This window comes from Alligator mississippiensis, unplaced genomic scaffold (assembly GCF_030867095.1).
Source record: "Alligator mississippiensis isolate rAllMis1 unplaced genomic scaffold, rAllMis1 scaffold_26, whole genome shotgun sequence".
Taxonomy (NCBI): domain Eukaryota; kingdom Metazoa; phylum Chordata; order Crocodylia; family Alligatoridae; genus Alligator; species Alligator mississippiensis.
Window position 1 is genome coordinate 75,001 of NW_026775251.1, and position 17,500 is coordinate 92,500.

Below are 17,500 nucleotides of genomic sequence, written 5' to 3' on the forward strand. Positions count from 1 at the left end.
TGAAAACCGAGTCCCCCAAAATCTCCGCGAACCTTTCCTGGCAATATTGTAGATGCGGCACCCGGCCCAGCCACCGGGGCCAACCGCCGAAAGTGTCCGCCCTCCTGGAGCGAAGGCCCGGGCAAGGCCCGTTTCAAAAACCTCATACGGACTTCCGGAGCAGGAGCCCGGGCGCCAGGTTGAGCCCATGTATTCCTATTGGGACTTCCAGGCAGCATGTCATGCCAGTTCTGGCCACTAGGCTGTTTCCAGGTGAGTCTCATTCATTCAATCTGTGCGCCACTCAAGGCCTTGCCCCGCCCTCTCCACCCCTGAACAGGCTTAAAATGGCTGTGCTGCCAGTTCCCAGGCTGCCAGCTGGTGGGTTGTGGTGGTGGGTGTGGCGCTGTCGGGGCTCTCTGCTGTATAGTGCCACTGCCACTGCCACTGCAAGCTTGCCGCTGGTGCCCCCCCCCCGGCTTGGCCTTGGCCTTGGCCTTGGCCTTGGGGGTTGGGGGGGGGCTGCAGCTGCAGCTGCAGCTGCTCCTGCTCCTGCTCCTGCTGCTTTGTTTGTTTGGTTTGTTTGGTTTGTTTGGTTTGTTTTTTCTTTCTGTTTGCTGCTGCCACTGTTACTGCTTTTGTTTGCTTTGGTTCCTGCACCAGTGGACCCCTGCGCACCCCAGAAGAGCACAGCCCAGCGCACCCCAGAGGAGAAGAGCACAGCCCAGCGCACTCCACAAGAGCACAGCCCAGCGCACCTCACAAGAGCACAGGCCAGCGCACTCCACAAGAGCACAGGCCAGCGCACTCCACAAGAGCACAGGCCAGCGCACTCCACAAGAGCACAGGCCAGCGCACTCCACAAGAGCACAGGCCAGCGCACCCTACAAGAGCACAGCCCAGCGCACCCCACAAGAGCACAGCCCAGCGCACCCCACAGGAGCACCCCTCAGAGTAGGCTTTTGTCGTGCTAAAAAAAGGTGGCGGCTGGGCTGCCTTTGTTCCCCTCCCCCGCCCTCCCCCCGGGTGTCTGCCCCATTTTGTGTGCGTCCTGTGCTCCACTCCCCGCTCCCGGTGTTTTGTGAAGGCCGAGCAGGCCAGCAGCGTGCCCCCCCCCTCCCCAGTGTGACCCTGTGTCCCGGCCGCCCTACCCCCGTGGTCCTCCCCCGGCACGGTGCAGCATGGAGGAGGTGCCTCCCCCCCCCCCTCCTCCCAAGCAAGGAGGGGGAGTTGAAGTTTGTGAAATGGCTGACCCCTGTCTCGGGGCCACCGGCCCCGGCACTGCCCCTGGCCCCGGCCCCGGCCCCGGCCCCGGCCCTAGAGCGGAGGGTGGGGGCAAGGGGAAGGGGAAAGGGAAGGGCTCCTCCTCGTCAGGGGCCTCCTCCGCAAAAGGGGGGGCGGGGAAAGGCAAGGGCCCCGCAAACCCAAAAGGCAGCCCGCCCCCTGACCCTGACCCAGCCGAGTCAGGCCCCGGCCCGAGTCCCGGCCCTAGCGCCGGCCCCGCAGCAGGAGCGCCCCCCCCCCGGGAGAAGGGCGGGGCGCGCAGTTACGCCGAGGCGGCCGCCGGCCGCGCAGCGGGGCCGGGCGGGGGGCCGGGCGCCAGCACCTCCACCGCCTGGGCGTCTTCGATCCCGGGGGGAGGGGGGGCCCCCTTCCCGGCACTCACCCGGAGAAATGGGGTGAGATGCTGGCTGCCCGAGCGGGAAGGGTCCGCCTTCGAACCTTACGTGCGGGCCCTAGCTCGGGTGGTGGGGGCCCCGAAAATTGTGGCGGCCTCCAGGTTCCACGGCAAGGGAGTATTCTTCCTTGCCACGGAGGCCGCCGCCCAGAAGGCGGTGGAGAGGGGGCTCACAGTGGACGGGGAGTACGTCCCCGTGGAGCCCCTAGAGGAGCCAGGGACCCGGGTGGTCCTTAGTTCGGTGCCCCCGTACCTCCCTAATTGGGCCCTCCTGCCCCGACTATCATCGCTGGGGAAGGTAATCTCCCCGGTGCTGCCCCTGGGTTTGGGGTGCCGGGACCCCACCCTGCGACACGTGCGCTCGTTCCGCCGGCAGGTAACGATCCAGCCGGCGGCGGGAGCGCAGCTGGGGGCGGAGGGATCCCTCCAGGTAATGTTTGGGGGGGCCCTGCACCGCATCTTCTTCACGGTGGGGGACCTGCGGTGTTACAAGTGCCGCGGGGTAGGGCACCTCCGCCAAGAATGCCCCTTGGGGCAAGCGCGGCGGCCACCGCAGGCCCCCGCCAGTGGAGGGGGGGGCCCTGCCACCGGCCCCCCCAGCCCCCCCGGCCCTGGCGGGAGCCCTGGCGGGAGCCCCCCAGCGGCAGAGCCCCCCTCGGCCTCGGCCTCGGCCTCGGCCTCGGCCTCGGCCGCAGTCACCGGGGGGCAGGGAGCAGGAGACGGGGAGAGGGAGGTAGGCCCCGAGCCGGGCCCAGTCCCGGCTTCAGCCCCAGCCCCAGCCCCAGCCCCAGCCCCAGCCCCGGCCCGGGGCCAAGCGTCCACCGCGGGCAAGCCTCCGGGCCATAGAGAGGACCACCCTGCGGGCGAGCGGGCGGGCCCCCCCCCTCCTCCATCGGGGCGGGCCCAAAAGAGAAAGGCCGCGGAGCAGCTCGATCCCTCCCTAGAGGAGGGCCCCCCCTCGGACACAGGCGAGGAGGGGGAGGGGGCCGACGTGCAAAAGGCCCCCTCACCAGCCAGCAGAGCTGCTCCGGAAGACCCCCCCCCTCCCGAGAAAGTGCGGGTAATCCCCGTGGAGGAGGCCCCAGAAAGAGAGAGAGAGAGAGAGAGAGAAAGAGAGAGAGAAAGAGAAGGAGAGGAGGAGCCCATGCGGGAGGAGCCCCCTGAGCCTGCCATCGCGGAGGTAGGGCCCTCCCCAACAGCAACAGCAACAGCAACAGCAACAACAACAGAAACAGCACTAGCAGCTTCAACCTCAAGCTCAGCGCCCCTCCCCCCCCTCAGCGAAGAGACCCTGGGGCTCACCCCGGTGAGCTCCGGCACGGGTCCCGAGGGGGAGGCCCTCCCCGCCCCCAGTCAAGCCGCCCCTGCGGCACCTGACGGGGAGGAAGAGCAGGGGCCAGGTTCCCCCCCCCCCACCCCCACCCCCACCCCCACCCCCAGCCAGGCCCCCCGCGAAGGGGCTGCAGATCTCCCTCGGGCCGAGTCGGAGAGCCAAGCGGACCGAGAGGTCCAGATGGAGGCCGAGGAAGCCTCCGCCGGAGGCGCGGCGGAGGCGGCGGAAGCCAGCCAGCCAGGCCCCACTGGACCTGACCAGGCTGAGGATGCGGGGGGGTCAGCAGGCAGCGTTGAGCCTGCAACCCCCCCAGCCCCAGCCCCAGCACCAGCAGCAGTCTCCAGGGAGGACCTGGTGGCCTTCTTGGAGCGGGAAAGCACCCGGCGCGCTCCGGCCCGGGTGCAGCTGGCCCTGGACTGCTGGGGCGACTTTAACAGCATCCTCGAGGCCACGAGGGCGCTGGTGAGGGAGGGGAAGGGGCCGAACAGATGCAACGCCCGGGTGTACACCCGGGCCCGGTCCATGTACGACGCCCTGACGGTGTACGGGCGCGGGGCCGGGTACCGGCTGGGCGTTGCCCTGCGCGAGCCCCCGGCCGAGCCATCGGAGCCCCCTCCCGCCAGCCATGACGTCGCTTAACATCGCGACCCTCAACGTCCGAGGCTGCAGGCAGGGTCTCCGGAGGAGCCAGGTGTTCTCCTTCCTGCGGGAGGGGGGCTACTCGGTGGCTTTCCTCCAGGAGACCTGGACGACTCCGGCCGACGCCGCCGCCTGGCGGCTGGAGTGGGGAGACGGGGTTTTCCTGAGTCACCTGTCGGCCACCTCGTGCGGGGTGGCCACCCTGTTCTCCCCGAGCCTGCGGCCGGAGATCTTAGAGGACGTTGAGGCGGTGCCGGGCCGCCTGCTCCACGTCCGGGCCCGAGCGGCGGGGACGGTAACGAACTTTGTGAACGTGTACGGCCCCGCCGCGGAACCGGACGCGGCGGATTTTTTCCGCCGGGCGGCCGACTACCTGGGCACCTTGAGCCCTCGCGAGAGCCTGGTCTTAGGCGGGGACTTCAACGTCACCCTCGAGGAACAGGACCGCTCGCGCAGGCAACGGTGCCGGGCCGCCGCGGACGCCCTCAGGGGGATCCTGGAGGAGCACTCCCTGGTGGACGCCTGGCGAGTCTGTCACCCCGACGGCCCCCCGGCCCCCACGTACGTGCGGGTGGGGGGGGAGCGGGCGAGCCACTCCCGGTTGGACCGGATTTACATCTCGCCCCGCGTGGATGCCCGAGCCGTGTCCTGCAGAGTGAGGCCGGCCCCCTTCAGCGATCACCATCTGGTGTGCGCCCGGGTGGCGTTTGGCCCCGGGCGGCGGGGGTCGGCCTACTGGCACTTTAACAACAGCCTGCTGGAGGACCCGAGCTTCGGAGCGGCCTTCCGGGAGTTCTGGTTGGCCTGGCGCGGGCAGCGGCAGTCTTTCCCCTCGGCTCGGGGATGGTGGGACGGGGGGAAGGCGCGCATCCGGCTCTTCTGCCGCAGCTACGCCCGGGGGCACACCCGGGAGCGGGAGGCGGCCATAGAGCGGCTCGAGCGGGAAGTGTTGGAGCTGGAGAGGCGCCTGGTCGCCGACCCGCAGGATCCGTCCCTCTGCGGAGAGTGCAGGGAGAGGCGGGAGGAGCTGAGAGCCCTGGAGGACCGCCGCGCACGCGGCGCGTTCGTCCGCGCGCGAGTCCACCTCCTGCGGGAGATGGACCGCGGCTCCCGTTTCTTCTACGGCCTGGAGAAGCAGAGGGGGGCCAAAAAGCACATCACTTGCCTGCTGGCGGATGATGGCACCCCCCTCTCGGCCCCGGGAGAGCTGCGAGTTCGCGCGAGGGCCTTCTACGGAAGGCTCTTTTCCCGGGAGCCGACCGAGGCGACGGCCCGCAGCGCGCTCTGGGAGGAACTGCCGCAGGTGGGCGCGGGCGACCGTGACCGGCTGGAGGCTCCTCTCACCTTGGCCGAGCTCACGCTCGCCCTCCGTCTCATGCCCGGCAACAAGGCGCCGGGGCTGGACGGGCTCACCACGGAGTTCTACCGGGCCTTCTGGGACGTGCTCGGCCCGGACCTTGCCGCGGTCTGGGCCGAGGCCGAGGCTCGCGGGGAGCTCCCCCTGTCGTGCAGGAGGGCGGTGTTGACTCTCCTGCCGAAGAAGGGAGACCTCCGCGACCTGAGGAACTGGCGTCCCGTGTCCCTCCTCTGCACGGACTATAAGGTGGTGGCGAAGGCCGTCTCGCTGCGCCTGCGGTCCGTGCTGGCGGACGTGATCCATCCCGACCAGACGTACACGGTGCAAGGTCGCTCCATCTTCGACAACCTGTACCTGGTGCGGGACCTCCTGGAGCTGGCGCGCCGGGAGGGCCTGTCGTTCGGCCTGCTCTCCCTCGATCAGGAGAAGGCGTTCGACAGGATGGACCACGGGTATCTGACGGGCACGCTGCGGGCCTTCGGCTTCGGACCGCGCTTTGTGCGGGCTCTCCAGGTACTGTACGCCTCCGCGGAGTGCCTGGTTAAGCTCAACTGGTCCCTGACGGAACCCATCCCGTTCAGGCGGGGGGTGCGTCAAGGCTGCCCGATGTCGGGCCAGCTGTACGCGCTAGGCCTGGAGCCCTTCCTGTGCCTCCTGCGGAGGCGGGTGGCCGGGTTGGCGCTGCGGGAACCGGCGCTGCGGCTGGTCCTCTCGGCGTACGCCGACGACGTGCTCCTCGCGGTCCAGGGCCCGGAAGATCTGGAGCGGGTGGCGGCCTGCCAGGCGGTTTATTCGGCGGCCTCCTCCGCCCGGGTCAACTGGGCCAAGAGCTCCGGGCTGACGGTGGGTGCCGGGTGGCAGGTGGGCTCGCTCCCACCCGCGCTCCGGGGCATCGAGTGGAGCGCGGGCCCGCTGCTCTACCTGGGGGTCTACCTGAGCCCCACGGACCCCTCCCCCCCGCAGAATTGGGCAGACCTAGAACTGAGGGTGGCGAGGCGGATCGGGGCGTGGACGGGGCTGCTGCGGTGCCTGTCCCTCCGGGGCCGGGCGCTGGTGTTGAACCAGCTGATCCTGTCCATGCTCTGGTACCGCTTCAATACCCTCCCCGTGCCCCCCGAGGTTCTTGCCAGGCTCCAGAGACGGGCGCTGGGGTTCTTCTGGCCAAGACGGCACTGGGTCTCTGCACGGGTGCTGACCCTCCCCTTGCGGGAGGGGGGGCAGGGCCTGGTGTGCCTCCGCAGCCAGGTCCTGACGTTCCGCCTCCAGGCCCTGCAGAGACTGCTGTACAGTGACGGTAGCCACGCGGCGTGGAGCCTGTTGGGGCGCGCCTTCCTCCGCCGCCTCCGGGGGCTCCGATACGACCGGCAGCTCTTCTTCCTGCGCGGCCTGGAGCTCGTGCGGGTGGCGGGGGAGCTGCCGGCCTTTTACCGAGACCTCCTCAAGGCCTGGGGGCTGATCTCCGCCTCCAGGTCTCCGTCGCGGGTGGCCAAGGACGGCGACCTGCTGGCCGAGCCGCTGTTCTTTAACCCGCAGCTGGCGGTCCCGGCGGCAGCCTCGCCAGAGGCCTCCCTGAGGATGGCCCGGGTGGGCGTCACCCGGCTCGGAGACCTCCTGGACTACGACGAGCGAGGATGGCTGGGCCCCGCGGCGCTGGCCCGGCGCACGGGCCTGACCATAGGGCGTGCAACTTGCTCGCGCCTAGTCCGGGAGGTGAAAGCTGCGCTGCCCGCAGACGCCCTTGCCTACGTCGAGCGAGTCCTGCGAGAGGGCGGTCCCCGCCCTCCCGAATCCCCCAGCCCGGCGGAGTTCCTGATAGGGCCCGCCCAGCGGCCGGCCCCGAGGCACTCCGCCCCTCACCACCTCTGCAGGCTGGGGGACACCCCGCCGGTCCGCTTCTCGACGGCCCACCGGCGCCAGCTCTACACGCTCGTCCGCAGGACGCTCCACCACGCCGCCCTCGCGTCCCGCCAAGACACCCAATGGCGGGACTACTTTGGCGAGGGCGTGGCCGACGGTCCCCGGTGGCTCAGCGTCTACTCGGAGCTCGTCCCGAGAGCCGCCGGGGACCTAGGCTGGCGGCTCCTTCACGGGGCCGCCGCGACGGGCGTGTATCTGGCGCGGATTGACACCATCTCCGACCGATGCCCGTTTTGTGACGAGAGGGAGACCCTGGCGCACCTGGTCCTCGAGTGCGCCAGGCTGCAGCCCCTGCACCTCCTCCTCCAGAACCTGCTCCTCAAGTTCTGGCTGCACTATTCCCCGCACCTGTTTATTTACGCACTCCCCATCCGTCGCCCCACCCGGGCCCGGGACCGACTGGTCAACCTCCTCCTGGCTCTGGCCAAGCTCGTCATCTGGCTATCCAGGAAGGAGGCTCTGGCCGGGAAGGCTCCCGGGCACCTCGGGGCGTTTTTCCTCGGTGTCCTGCGCGCCCGCCTCCGAGCGGAGCACCACTGGGCGGTAGCCGCCGGCAAGCTGAAGCAGTTTGCGGGCCGGTGGGCGCTGTCCGGGGTGCTCTGCTCCCTGTCCCCCGGGGGAGCACTCGTTTTGAACCTTTGACCCCCCACGTGCACACCCTGTTTTTCTTTCAGTTGTCCCCCGCAATGTTTTATTTTCTGAAACCGGGAGCCCAGCCGCCAAGAAACCAACAGCGGCGGAGCCCGGACAATCTTTTTTCAGCTTCGGCTGAGGACTAACCGCCCGTCCGGCAACCAGCCGGTGCCGCCAGTCAAATCGGCCGCCGCAACCGGGGCGGCCCCCAGCTACTAACAGGGTAAGAGTAACTAACAATAGTCCCACCCGCGCTCCGGGGCATCGAGTGGAGCGCGGGCCCGCTGCTCTACCTGGGGGTCTACCTGAGCCCCACGGACCCCTCCCCCCCGCAGAATTGGGCAGACCTAGAACTGAGGGTGGCGAGGCGGATCGGGGCGTGGACGGGGCTGCTGCGGTGCCTGTCCCTCCGGGGCCGGGCGCTGGTGTTGAACCAGCTGATCCTGTCCATGCTCTGGTACCGCTTCAATACCCTCCCCGTGCCCCCCGAGGTTCTTGCCAGGCTCCAGAGACGGGCGCTGGGGTTCTTCTGGCCAAGACGGCACTGGGTCTCTGCACGGGTGCTGACCCTCCCCTTGCGGGAGGGGGGGCAGGGCCTGGTGTGCCTCCGCAGCCAGGTCCTGACGTTCCGCCTCCAGGCCCTGCAGAGACTGCTGTACAGTGACGGTAGCCACGCGGCGTGGAGCCTGTTGGGGCGCGCCTTCCTCCGCCGCCTCCGGGGGCTCCGATACGACCGGCAGCTCTTCTTCCTGCGCGGCCTGGAGCTCGTGCGGGTGGCGGGGGAGCTGCCGGCCTTTTACCGAGACCTCCTCAAGGCCTGGGGGCTGATCTCCGCCTCCAGGTCTCCGTCGCGGGTGGCCAAGGACGGCGACCTGCTGGCCGAGCCGCTGTTCTTTAACCCGCAGCTGGCGGTCCCGGCGGCAGCCTCGCCAGAGGCCTCCCTGAGGATGGCCCGGGTGGGCGTCACCCGGCTCGGAGACCTCCTGGACTACGACGAGCGAGGATGGCTGGGCCCCGCGGCGCTGGCCCGGCGCACGGGCCTGACCATAGGGCGTGCAACTTGCTCGCGCCTAGTCCGGGAGGTGAAAGCTGCGCTGCCCGCAGACGCCCTTGCCTACGTCGAGCGAGTCCTGCGAGAGGGCGGTCCCCGCCCTCCCGAATCCCCCAGCCCGGCGGAGTTCCTGATAGGGCCCGCCCAGCGGCCGGCCCCGAGGCACTCCGCCCCTCACCACCTCTGCAGGCTGGGGGACACCCCGCCGGTCCGCTTCTCGACGGCCCACCGGCGCCAGCTCTACACGCTCGTCCGCAGGACGCTCCACCACGCCGCCCTCGCGTCCCGCCAAGACACCCAATGGCGGGACTACTTTGGCGAGGGCGTGGCCGACGGTCCCCGGTGGCTCAGCGTCTACTCGGAGCTCGTCCCGAGAGCCGCCGGGGACCTAGGCTGGCGGCTCCTTCACGGGGCCGCCGCGACGGGCGTGTATCTGGCGCGGATTGACACCATCTCCGACCGATGCCCGTTTTGTGACGAGAGGGAGACCCTGGCGCACCTGGTCCTCGAGTGCGCCAGGCTGCAGCCCCTGCACCTCCTCCTCCAGAACCTGCTCCTCAAGTTCTGGCTGCACTATTCCCCGCACCTGTTTATTTACGCACTCCCCATCCGTCGCCCCACCCGGGCCCGGGACCGACTGGTCAACCTCCTCCTGGCTCTGGCCAAGCTCGTCATCTGGCTATCCAGGAAGGAGGCTCTGGCCGGGAAGGCTCCCGGGCACCTCGGGGCGTTTTTCCTCGGTGTCCTGCGCGCCCGCCTCCGAGCGGAGCACCACTGGGCGGTAGCCGCCGGCAAGCTGAAGCAGTTTGCGGGCCGGTGGGCGCTGTCCGGGGTGCTCTGCTCCCTGTCCCCCGGGGGAGCACTCGTTTTGAACCTTTGACCCCCCACGTGCACACCCTGTTTTTCTTTCAGTTGTCCCCCGCAATGTTTTATTTTCTGAAACCGGGAGCCCAGCCGCCAAGAAACCAACAGCGGCGGAGCCCGGACAATCTTTTTTCAGCTTCGGCTGAGGACTAACCGCCCGTCCGGCAACCAGCCGGTGCCGCCAGTCAAATCGGCCGCCGCAACCGGGGCGGCCCCCAGCTACTAACAGGGTAAGAGTAACTAACAATAGTCCCGGCCGGAGCTCCCACGTTAACCGCTCCCAACGCAACCGAGCAGAAGTTTTCCAAGTCCCACGGCGGACACCAGGTCCTCCCGGTTCCCCGTCAGGAGAGCCCCGCCACTCCTGGGGAAGCAAGCACCGCTGCCTGCCCGACCTCCGAGCCCATCACCGGGGGGGGGGGCGGGAGCCGGAATCGCGGGCCAGAGCCTGGAACTCTCGCACGGCCAGGCCCGCCGGATCGGGGCACGCTGCCTCCACGCTCGGTTGACAAGGCAGCGCGGCACGGTTCTTTTGCCCCGGAGGTTCCTCTGACCGACTTTCTGGAACCGAACATGGGCATTTAGGGTCCTGAAAACCGAGTCCCCCAAAATCTCCGCGAACCTTTCTTGGCAATATTGTAGATGCGGCACCCGGCCCAGCCACCGGGGCCAACCGCCGAAAGTGTCCGCCCTCCTGGAGCGAAGGCCCGGGCAAGGCCCGTTTGAAAAACCTCATACGGACTTCCGGAGCGCGAGCCCGGGCGCCAGGTCGACCCAGGGCCGACCTCCCGGGCCCCAGAGAGGCACGTCTCCGCCGCGGAAGCCGCCTGATGCCCGCGCCGAAGGCCCCCGGGCCCGCCCGGCCTCCGCGCAGGGCACCGGGGAGAAGTAGGAATCGTGGCCGGGCTCCTGGAACTCCTGCCCGGCCTGCCCCGCGGAAGCATGCCGGGTTCTCCCGCCGCGCCGTGCAGGTTCTTCCGCCCCTCGCCGGGGTAGCCGGGCTCCAACCGCTGGGCCCCGCAGCGTGGAAGGGCCCCTGCGAGTCGCCCCCCGGCCTGCACGCCCGCCGTGCAGTCGACCGGGTCGAAGCCGGAATCGCGGCCGGGTTCCTGGAACTCTCGCCCGGCCTGCCCGCCCGGCCCGCCCCCCGGGCCGGGGCTCCAGTCGACTTGGAGCCAAACTCGGTTTTGACCCCCTCCTGCAGCACGGTCCGGCCCCGGAGGTTCCTCCCTCCGACCTCCTGGAACCCAAGATGGGCATCTAGGGTCCCGAAATCCGTGTCCCCGAAAATCTCCGCGAACCTTTCCTGGCAATATTGTAGATGCGGCACCCGGCCCAGCCACCGGGGGCAACCGCCGAAAGTGTCCGCCCTCCTGGAGCGAAGGCCCGGGCAAGGCCCGTTTCAAAAACCTCATACGGACTTCCGGAGCCCGAGCCCCGGCGCCAGGTCGACCCAGGGCCGACCTCCCGGGCCCCAGAGAGGCTCGTCTCCGCCGCGGAAGCCGCCCGCCGCCCGCGGCGAAGGCCCCCGGGCCCGCCCGGCCTCCGGGCAGGGCACCGGGGAGAAGTAGGAATCGTGGCCGGGCTCCTGGAACTCCTGCCCGGCCTGCCCCGCGGAAGCATGCCGGGTTCTCCCGCCGCGCCGTGCAGGTTCTTCCGCCCCTCGCCGGGGTAGCCGGGCTCCAACCGCTGGGCCCCGCAGCGTGGAAGGGGCCCTGCGAGTCGCCGCCGGCCTGCACGCCCGCCGTGCAGTCGACCGGGTCGAAGCCGGAATCGCGGCCGGGTTCCTGGAACTCTCGCCCGGCCTGCCCGCCCGGCCCGCCCCCCGGGCCGGGGCGCCAGTCGACATGGAGCCAAACTCGGTTTTGACCCCCTCCTGCAGCACGGTCCGGCCCCGGAGGTTCCTCCGTCCGACCTCCTGGAACCCAAGATGGGCATCCAGGGTCCCGAAATCCGTGTCCCCGAAAATCTCCGCGAACCTTTCCTGGCAATATTGTAGATGCGGCACCCGGCCCAGCCACCGGGGGCAACCGCCGAAAGTGTCCGCCCTCCTGGAGCGAAGGCCCGGGCAAGGCCCGTTTCAAAAACCTCATACGGACTTCCGGAGCCCGAGCCCCGGCGCCAGGTCGACCCAGGGCCGACCTCCCGGGCCCCAGAGAGGCTCGTCTCCGCCGCGGAAGCCGCCCGCCGCCCGCGCCGAAGGCCCCCGGGCCCGCCCGGCCTCCGGGCAGGGCACCGGGGAGAAGTAGGAATCGTGGCCGGGCTCCTGGAACTCCTGCCCGGCCTGCCCCGCGGAAGCATGCCGGGTTCTCCCGCCGCGCCGTGCAGGTTCTTCCGCCCCTTCGCCGGGGTAGCCGGGCTCCAACCGCTGGGCCCCGCAGCCTGGAAGGGCCCCTGCGAGTCGCCCCCCGGCCTGCACGCCCGCCGTGCAGTCGACCGGGTCGAAGCCGGAATCGCGGCCGGGTTCCTGGAACTCTCGCCCGGCCTGCCCGCCCGGCCCGCCCCCCGGGCCGGAGCTCCAGTCGACATGGAGCCAAACTCGGTTTTGACCCCCTCCTGCAGCACGGTCCGGCCCCGGAGGTTCCTCCGTCCGACCTCCTGGAACCCAAGATGGGCATCTAGGGTCCCGAAATCCGTGTCCCCGAAAATCTCCGCGAACCTTTCCTGGCAATATTGTAGATGCGGCACCCGGCCCAGCCACCGGGGGCAACCGCCGAAAGTGTCCGCCCTCCTGGAGCGAAGGCCCGGGCAAGGCCCGTTTCAAAAACCTCATACGGACTTCCGGAGCCCGAGCCCCGGCGCCAGGTCGACCCAGGGCCGACCTCCCGGGCCCCAGAGAGGCTCGTCTCCGCCGCGGAAGCCGCCCGCCGCCCGCGCCGAAGGCCCCCGGGCCCGCCCGGCCTCCGGGCAGGGCACCGGGGAGAAGTAGGAATCGTGGCCGGGCTCCTGGAACTCCTGCCCGGCCTGCCACGCGGAAGCATGCCGGGTTCTCCCGCCGCGCCGTGCAGGTTCTTCCGCCCCTCGCCGGGGTAGCCGGGCTCCAACCGCTGGGCCCCGCAGCCTGGAAGGGCCCCTGCGAGTCGCCCCCCGGCCTGCACGCCCGCCGTGCAGTCGACCGGGTCGAAGCCGGAATCGCGGCCGGGTTCCTGGAACTCTCGCCCGGCCTGCCCGCCCGGCCCGCCCCCCGGGCCGGGGCTCCAGTCGACTTGGAGCCAAACTCGGTTTTGACCCCCTCCTGCAGCACGGTCCGGCCCCGGAGGTTCCTCCGTCCGACCTCCTGGAACCCAAGATGGGCATCTAGGGTCCCGAAATCCGTGTCCCCGAAAATCTCCGCGAACCTTTCCTGGCAATATTGTAGATGCGGCACCCGGCCCAGCCACCGGGGGCAACCGCCGAAAGTGTCCGCCCTCCTGGAGCGAAGGCCCGGGCAAGGCCCGTTTCAAAAACCTCATACGGACTTCCGGAGCCCGAGCCCCGGCGCCAGGTCGACCCAGGGCCGACCTCCCGGGCCCCAGAGAGGCTCGTCTCCGCCGCGGAAGCCGCCCGCCGCCCGCGGCGAAGGCCCCCGGGCCCGCCCGGCCTCCGGGCAGGGCACCGGGGAGAAGTAGGAATCGTGGCCGGGCTCCTGGAACTCCTGCCCGGCCTGCCCCGCGGAAGCATGCCGGGTTCTCCCGCCGCGCCGTGCAGGTTCTTCCGCCCCTCGCCGGGGTAGCCGGGCTCCAACCGCTGGGCCCCGCAGCGTGGAAGGGGCCCTGCGAGTCGCCGCCGGCCTGCACGCCCGCCGTGCAGTCGACCGGGTCGAAGCCGGAATCGCGGCCGGGTTCCTGGAACTCTCGCCCGGCCTGCCCGCCCGGCCCGCCCCCCGGGCCGGGGCGCCAGTCGACATGGAGCCAAACTCGGTTTTGACCCCCTCCTGCAGCACGGTCCGGCCCCGGAGGTTCCTCCGTCCGACCTCCTGGAACCCAAGATGGGCATCCAGGGTCCCGAAATCCGTGTCCCCGAAAATCTCCGCGAACCTTTCCTGGCAATATTGTAGATGCGGCACCCGGCCCAGCCACCGGGGGCAACCGCCGAAAGTGTCCGCCCTCCTGGAGCGAAGGCCCGGGCAAGGCCCGTTTCAAAAACCTCATACGGACTTCCGGAGCCCGAGCCCCGGCGCCAGGTCGACCCAGGGCCGACCTCCCGGGCCCCAGAGAGGCTCGTCTCCGCCGCGGAAGCCGCCCGCCGCCCGCGCCGAAGGCCCCCGGGCCCGCCCGGCCTCCGGGCAGGGCACCGGGGAGAAGTAGGAATCGTGGCCGGGCTCCTGGAACTCCTGCCCGGCCTGCCCCGCGGAAGCATGCCGGGTTCTCCCGCCGCGCCGTGCAGGTTCTTCCGCCCCTCGCCGGGGTAGCCGGGCTCCAACCGCTGGGCCCCGCAGCCTGGAAGGGCCCCTGCGAGTCGCCCCCCGGCCTGCACGCCCGCCGTGCAGTCGACCGGGTCGAAGCCGGAATCGCGGCCGGGTTCCTGGAACTCTCGCCCGGCCTGCCCGCCCGGCCCGCCCCCCGGGCCGGAGCGCCAGTCGACTTGGAGCCAAACTCGGTTTTGACCCCCTCCTGCAGCACGGTCCGGCCCCGGAGGTTCCTCCGTCCGACCTCCTGGAACCCAAGATGGGCATCTAGGGTCCCGAAATCCGTGTCCCCGAAAATCTCCGCGAACCTTTCCTGGCAATATTGTAGATGCGGCACCCGGCCCAGCCACCGGGGGCAACCGCCGAAAGTGTCCGCCCTCCTGGAGCGAAGGCCCGGGCAAGGCCCGTTTCAAAAACCTCATACGGACTTCCGGAGCCCGAGCCCCGGCGCCAGGTCGACCCAGGGCCGACCTCCCGGGCCCCAGAGAGGCTCGTCTCCGGCGCGGAAGCCGCCCGCCGCCCGCGGCGAAGGCCCCCGGGCCCGCCCGGCCTCCGGGCAGGGCACCGGGGAGAAGTAGGAATCGTGGCCGGGCTCCTGGAACTCCTGCCCGGCCTGCCCCGCGGAAGCATGCCGGGTTCTCCCGCCGCGCCGTGCAGGTTCTTCCGCCCCTCGCCGGGGTAGCCGGGCTCCAACCGCTGGGCCCCGCAGCCTGGAAGGGCCCCTGCGAGTCGCCCCCCGGCCTGCACGCCCGCCGTGCAGTCGACCGGGTCGAAGCCGGAATCGCGGCCGGGTTCCTGGAACTCTCGCCCGGCCTGCCCGCCCGGCCCGCCCCCCGGGCCGGGGCTCCAGTCGACTTGGAGCCAAACTCGGTTTTGACCCCCTCCTGCAGCACGGTCCGGCCCCGGAGGTTCCTCCGTCCGACCTCCTGGAACCCAAGATGGGCATCTAGGGTCCCGAAATCCGTGTCCCCGAAAATCTCCGCGAACCTTTCCTGGCAATATTGTAGATGCGGCACCCGGCCCAGCCACCGGGGGCAACCGCCGAAAGTGTCCGCCCTCCTGGAGCGAAGGCCCGGGCAAGGCCCGTTTCAAAAACCTCATACGGACTTCCGGAGCCCGAGCCCCGGCGCCAGGTCGACCCAGGGCCGACCTCCCGGGCCCCAGAGAGGCTCGTCTCCGCCGCGGAAGCCGCCCGCCGCCCGCGGCGAAGGCCCCCGGGCCCGCCCGGCCTCCGGGCAGGGCACCGGGGAGAAGTAGGAATCGTGGCCGGGCTCCTGGAACTCCTGCCCGGCCTGCCCCGCGGAAGCATGCCGGGTTCTCCCGCCGCGCCGTGCAGGTTCTTCCGCCCCTCGCCGGGGTAGCCGGGCTCCAACCGCTGGGCCCCGCAGCGTGGAAGGGGCCCTGCGAGTCGCCGCCGGCCTGCACGCCCGCCGTGCAGTCGACCGGGTCGAAGCCGGAATCGCGGCCGGGTTCCTGGAACTCTCGCCCGGCCTGCCCGCCCGGCCCGCCCCCCGGGCCGGGGCGCCAGTCGACATGGAGCCAAACTCGGTTTTGACCCCCTCCTGCAGCACGGTCCGGCCCCGGAGGTTCCTCCGTCCGACCTCCTGGAACCCAAGATGGGCATCCAGGGTCCCGAAATCCGTGTCCCCGAAAATCTCCGCGAACCTTTCCTGGCAATATTGTAGATGCGGCACCCGGCCCAGCCACCGGGGGCAACCGCCGAAAGTGTCCGCCCTCCTGGAGCGAAGGCCCGGGCAAGGCCCGTTTCAAAAACCTCATACGGACTTCCGGAGCCCGAGCCCCGGCGCCAGGTCGACCCAGGGCCGACCTCCCGGGCCCCAGAGAGGCTCGTCTCCGCCGCGGAAGCCGCCCGCCGCCCGCGCCGAAGGCCCCCGGGCCCGCCCGGCCTCCGGGCAGGGCACCGGGGAGAAGTAGGAATCGTGGCCGGGCTCCTGGAACTCCTGCCCGGCCTGCCCCGCGGAAGCATGCCGGGTTCTCCCGCCGCGCCGTGCAGGTTCTTCCGCCCCTCGCCGGGGTAGCCGGGCTCCAACCGCTGGGCCCCGCAGCCTGGAAGGGCCCCTGCGAGTCGCCCCCCGGCCTGCACGCCCGCCGTGCAGTCGACCGGGTCGAAGCCGGAATCGCGGCCGGGTTCCTGGAACTCTCGCCCGGCCTGCCCGCCCGGCCCGCCCCCCGGGCCGGAGCGCCAGTCGACTTGGAGCCAAACTCGGTTTTGACCCCCTCCTGCAGCACGGTCCGGCCCCGGAGGTTCCTCCGTCCGACCTCCTGGAACCCAAGATGGGCATCTAGGGTCCCGAAATCCGTGTCCCCGAAAATCTCCGCGAACCTTTCCTGGCAATATTGTAGATGCGGCACCCGGCCCAGCCACCGGGGGCAACCGCCGAAAGTGTCCGCCCTCCTGGAGCGAAGGCCCGGGCAAGGCCCGTTTCAAAAACCTCATACGGACTTCCGGAGCCCGAGCCCCGGCGCCAGGTCGACCCAGGGCCGACCTCCCGGGCCCCAGAGAGGCTCGTCTCCGGCGCGGAAGCCGCCCGCCGCCCGCGGCGAAGGCCCCCGGGCCCGCCCGGCCTCCGGGCAGGGCACCGGGGAGAAGTAGGAATCGTGGCCGGGCTCCTGGAACTCCTGCCCGGCCTGCCCCGCGGAAGCATGCCGGGTTCTCCCGCCGCGCCGTGCAGGTTCTTCCGCCCCTCGCCGGGGTAGCCGGGCTCCAACCGCTGGGCCCCGCAGCCTGGAAGGGCCCCTGCGAGTCGCCCCCCGGCCTGCACGCCCGCCGTGCAGTCGACCGGGTCGAAGCCGGAATCGCGGCCGGGTTCCTGGAACTCTCGCCCGGCCTGCCCGCCCGGCCCGCCCCCCGGGCCGGGGCTCCAGTCGACTTGGAGCCAAACTCGGTTTTGACCCCCTCCTGCAGCACGGTCCGGCCCCGGAGGTTCCTCCGTCCGACCTCCTGGAACCCAAGATGGGCATCTAGGGTCCCGAAATCCGTGTCCCCGAAAATCTCCGCGAACCTTTCCTGGCAATATTGTAGATGCGGCACCCGGCCCAGCCACCGGGGGCAACCGCCGAAAGTGTCCGCCCTCCTGGAGCGAAGGCCCGGGCAAGGCCCGTTTCAAAAACCTCATACGGACTTCCGGAGCCCGAGCCCCGGCGCCAGGTCGACCCAGGGCCGACCTCCCGGGCCCCAGAGAGGCTCGTCTCCGCCGCGGAAGCCGCCCGCCGCCCGCGGCGAAGGCCCCCGGGCCCGCCCGGCCTCCGGGCAGGGCACCGGGGAGAAGTAGGAATCGTGGCCGGGCTCCTGGAACTCCTGCCCGGCCTGCCCCGCGGAAGCATGCCGGGTTCTCCCGCCGCGCCGTGCAGGTTCTTCCGCCCCTCGCCGGGGTAGCCGGGCTCCAACCGCTGGGCCCCGCAGCGTGGAAGGGGCCCTGCGAGTCGCCGCCGGCCTGCACGCCCGCCGTGCAGTCGACCGGGTCGAAGCCGGAATCGCGGCCGGGTTCCTGGAACTCTCGCCCGGCCTGCCCGCCCGGCCCGCCCCCCGGGCCGGGGCGCCAGTCGACATGGAGCCAAACTCGGTTTTGACCCCCTCCTGCAGCACGGTCCGGCCCCGGAGGTTCCTCCGTCCGACCTCCTGGAACCCAAGATGGGCATCC